Source organism: Argopecten irradians, unplaced genomic scaffold (assembly GCF_041381155.1).
Source record: "Argopecten irradians isolate NY unplaced genomic scaffold, Ai_NY scaffold_0991, whole genome shotgun sequence".
NCBI classification, from domain to species: Eukaryota; Metazoa; Mollusca; class Bivalvia; order Pectinida; family Pectinidae; genus Argopecten; species Argopecten irradians.
The window spans coordinates 14,616-19,609 of NW_027188458.1; the positions used below are offsets into that span (position 1 = coordinate 14,616).

The window sequence follows — 4,994 nt, forward strand, 5'->3', positions numbered from 1 at the left end:
TTCACACTAAATATGGATGAAATCCATCCAAGGATGAAGGAGGAGTAGAATTTAAAAGCTTAAATTAAGAAAAATTGCCCTTTTGGGGCCCCGCCCCTCTGCCCCTAGGGGTCGGACTTATCTCATTTATATAAAATATGATTGTCCTTCCCAAGGATGTTTCACACCAAATATGGATGTAATTCACTCAAGGGTTTAGGAGGAGTAGGCTTTTGTATAAATAGTTTACGCACGACGCACGGCGGACGGCGCACGGCGCACGACGACGGACGAAACACGATGACAATAGGTCATCCTGACCTTCGGTCAGATGACCTAAAAACAAATTGATTGTACTTAATAACATATAATTAAGTTTCTTTCTGAGGTAAAAAAATGGGACACTTTATAGATAATGAAATCCATCTTCAATATAACTGGTATAAGTACAAATTCTATTTTGACCATTCTTATTATCTATCTATCTATCACTTTCCATAATGAATTTATGGTTACTTATCGATGTCAAAATTCTCAGGAACATCTGCGAATCGTCCAAGACCAGGTTTCAGCCCAATCTTGTATTAGGTTTTTAGCTAAAGAAAACGGTAACTGTGTTTAATGGTTGCTGCGGCTGTTTGATGAAGGTGAATTCTAGTTCGAAAAGTATATACCCATGGACAAGTTTTGGCTCAATCCCAAAGGTAGAATTGGAGAGTTAGTTTGAAAATATGACAATTTAGGGTAACAAAAATTCACGTTATGAAACGGCAAAAATAATGAAAGAAAAAAGAAAATATGAACTTTTGCAAATTTCAGTTTAATCCAACAAGAAGTTAATTTTGAATTTGCAACGTGAAAAAAATATAGACAGCATACGAAAGTATAGGTCATTTTAACTCTACTGGCCAGGTCACTACCTATAAGACCTAATTCTTCTAATTAGGGTAAATTCCCACTTTATTATTCATGCTTAAAGATCAACGGCTTGATAATCTAGACCGAATCATATGTCTCATAAAATGAACTACGTGTATTTTTCTCATTTTAGATTGAACATTTATGAATAAACCCAACGCATGCTCCATATTAAATAGTCAACTATTGACTGTTGACATGGTCCTCTTAAATAGTAACCCCATGTACTATGTAAGGACTAGTTCTTTCGATACCTCTCGGATCACATCTCATACCGAGTGTGTTCCGAATATATATAGTTCCGAGTGTGTAGACGACCCGCCATTTTTCCGACCCATCACTTTTCGCTTCGTGCACATCGAACTAGGAATAGTAAGAGAGAATCGTCTGATAGCTGATCACTTCATGGGAAACAGGTGGGTATAAGGACAGAGGACCCCATTCGGATCACCAAAACATGTTTTATCCCGATTTTACATATAACTCGTAACTCACCATCTACCAAACTGATTTTTACGTAAATAGATCATGTAAAATGTATTTCAATTCGGGCGGCGACTTTCAGTCCTCGTGCGCACGTGATTTTTGACGTCACAAAACCGGGTAATTGAACTTCCGGTTCTGACTGCGGAGAGGACCCCATTCGGATCACTCCGCTAAACATGGGAAAAAATGTACGTTTATGTCCGAAAACTGGTAAGTTATTGTTTCTGGGGGATTCTGATAAGCTGGACTACTTAAAGCTTCATGCATAATGCATATTTTTATCTACTTAGTGTTTAATAAGCAATTCATAACTCGCACTATAAACGACTGTTGATGAAATGGCCAACAGGTGCGTTTGTGTAGGAATTAAAATTCTGCATAAATCGTTTGTCTATGGCTTCAGATTGTATCAACAGACTTCAGCAATCGACCTTCTGACCAATTATCAATCATTGTTTTCTACTGGCTTTTCGTTTTCAAGTGATGAACATTTTATATACAGTTATTAAAAATTTGTGGATATATCGATACTTATCATGAAGAGGCACAAATTTAAGCCCATGTGAGGCCTACTTTGGGTTGTTTTCACAACGTCTTGGCGCATGCACAACAGCTAAACACGAGCTCATGGGAATATCTATGTTAAACACAGATAAAATAAACGCTTTCAATGTTTGCTCCATCAACTTGTCAGGTGAAAAAATTTCATTGAACATAACAGCATAAATAATAAAAACTAACGCAACATTTTTACATGATTTTAAATTTATAATTGATGATTTTTTTTCAATTTGTCATGTCATTGATGAATGGTTTGTGATGAATATCATTATATCAAATAGGTAGAAAGTATGATGATACATAAACATTTGAATAATCCATGTGACATTATGTGAATATGATATGAAAATAAAAATGATAATTGGTTTAAGAAGACATATAAAACCAATGTTTATGATTAAGTGCATTAAATATAAACAATCATTTTCAAACTATTAACATTTTAACACTGTGTAAACAATCATTATGAAACTATTTTAAAACATGCATTTTAACACTGTCCACAAATCCACTTTGCTCCCAATTTATTGTACTGCCTCAACAGGTTTTTGGTATGCAGTATTGGTGATAACTCTTTGCACATTGACAGGTTGCCCAGAATAGAGTACGGTCAACCGGATTGCATGTCGCTGAAACCATGCAGACTTGGCATATGAGCACAGAGGTTTCCTGATCAGAAGTTGTTGTTACATGTACCTCCTCGTGACCACCTTCCACATACTGTACATCACCTGTGTAAGCATGATTAGAGGTTGTGGCAACTTCTTCCAACTCTCCCTGTTCTGCGGAAGGATGTGGAACCGAACACAAGGGGCATTCCCAATTACTATTTTATCATCAAGCTAAGGTCAATGTCAGCATGGTCCTCTGTTGGTAAACAAGCTCTGTGGAACCACCGACCACATGTTAAAGAGTCACATCCAACCCAAAACACACCGTGTATCTCGTCATCCTCCCAGCCTCTCTCATTACATAAAGCACAGGTATATGCCTCCTCTGCTAGGATCCATGTACGCTCAGGTGTTTCTTCATTCAATGGTACCTGTGTTTTAAATTTGTTTACCTGAAATATTGTAGTTTGAATAATTTAAGATATTACATCTTTATACCTAAACCAAATTCATCTATAAACATAAGTATACTCTGTTGTTTGTTTGTAGGTTTTTATTCTTATTTATTTTTTTTTTTTTTTTTTGGGGGGGGGGGGGTCTACTCTTGTATTTGATGTATATGGCACACACAGTAGCATTTCTTAATAGGAGGCCTACATATTTAGATACAGTACCTAATGATATTTTGTCCAGAAACTTAAAATAAAGTACACATTGTAGGATCATATTACTTATGAACAGCTGAAATATTTTGTACCTTTTTTCTCCTTTTGGGTGGTTTGATTGTTGGTAGCCGATCATGGTCATCATCATCACCTTCCTTTCCTGTTGCTGGCTTTTTTATATTTGATGTCTGTAATTAATAAATCATTTACATAAAGGAGTTTACTAAATCAGATTAATATTACTAAACAATACAGTTACTATAAATAGCTACAGAGGATCTTGGATGAATTCCAATTAGTTAACGAATGAATTCCAATTAAGTTAAGTTACTGGTATCAAGTTTAATGATTTAAGATGTGACATGATCCTTTACATAAGTGTTATATATTATATAAAATTAATAATTTAGTTTGATATTAACATGAATGTAAGTTGCTACATGTTACATAAATATACATTGCAAGTAAAAACAAATATTTAAATCTTGGTAACTCTTGTGCTTGCCTTTCTTTTTGGAACCTTGGCCTCTTCTTTTTCCTTAAGTTGTTTATAAATATCTTCTCCTGTAATAATTAATTGAGAATTTTAGAACTTGTATCAATATATCTCAAACAATTTTGAATCAAGTATTGTGATAGTAAAAAAAGCAGTATGTAAACAAATTTCTGATTATCAGCAGCTATGACTTACTTTTGTAATAAGCATTTTGCCATACTAAAATGATCAGCTTGTATGTTTTTCTTTTTCTTTTCTCTATAAATAAGTTGCATTATCAATTATGCATTTCTGTACATATAGATAATAGAAGTGGTAATGTCTCACCAGTTATAACTCGTGATGTGGATATAATTCTTGTCTGTTTCTCCTTTTTGCAGGTATTCCCGAGGATGGGAAAAAGAGATTAGCCAAGTCAGTGGGAATAAGGCCTTGCTTTACTAGTGGGTGGCCACTCACATACTGGCCACAGGTGTGGCACAGTGGATCCATGTTGACTTCCTTTCCTGTCATCTCTGGTTGTCTCCTCCTGGACCACAGGCAAAGGCAGGGTCGACTGGTAGCAGCTTTGATTTATCGATGGCATCAGAATCCAGAGGATATATACCACATTTTCTGAAGGCAGTTTTGACATTGAAGGGACACGTCCATCTGCCGACACGCACACAGTTGCTGTTGAATGGGAATTTGTTGTTGCCATTTTGGTATAGGAATGATTCCCATTCACAACACAGACTTTTGTCAAGTGTGGCTCCCTGCCCAAACCCAGTCTCATCCATATTAAAGATGCATTGTGGTTTGTTGCGGAGTCCTAGCATTTTAAAATATTTAAATCATTCAGATAAAGCAGCATATATCTAGTATAAAATTCATATTGTTTAGATATACAAATACATAAGATACATTCTTCAGATAAAGTTAACGTTGCAGACACTTGCACTTAATGTCTTGTAATATGTCTTTTAATAAATCAAATATCTGTTATTTACAGAAATTATTGACCATATTGGTTGATCCATGAATGCGTATATTCCTGTTGAGTCAATGTGTGGACATTAGCATGATGAACTGTATGGCTAGACTTACCATGGGCATCTATAGTCTGTTGAAGGAGGTCAAAGTGTTGCTTGACCACTGTCACATTCGCCATTCTCGCTCTACCGCCATCTATTACCTATAACATATAGTTATGCAAGAAAATTGCAGTAATGTACGTGAGAACGTACCATATGTTTTTGGTTCAACTGTAGTATACAGAACAAAAAGCTAGGTATTGGT

The 4,994-nt window shown here is 35.6% G+C and overlaps 2 long non-coding RNA genes across 3 annotated transcripts; one reads left to right on the plus strand and one right to left on the minus strand.

Moving 5' to 3' along the window:
- Positions 1-1,060: 1,060 nt before the first annotated feature.
- On the plus strand, positions 1,061-4,692 carry LOC138313855 (uncharacterized). Of its 2 annotated transcripts, none has more exons than XR_011207275.1 (3): positions 1,061-1,593; positions 2,534-2,927; positions 4,097-4,692. It is a non-coding gene; the product is annotated as an uncharacterized lncRNA (long non-coding RNA). The 2 variants fall into 2 exon arrangements; XR_011207276.1 differs by having other exon boundaries at positions 2,534-2,679.
- On the minus strand, positions 2,877-4,157 carry LOC138313856 (uncharacterized). Its single transcript, XR_011207277.1, has 4 exons — positions 4,044-4,157; positions 3,726-3,784; positions 3,313-3,408; positions 2,877-3,007 (listed from the first exon to the last, which is right to left on the minus strand). It is a non-coding gene; the product is annotated as an uncharacterized lncRNA (long non-coding RNA).
- Positions 4,693-4,994: the final 302 nt, after the last annotated feature.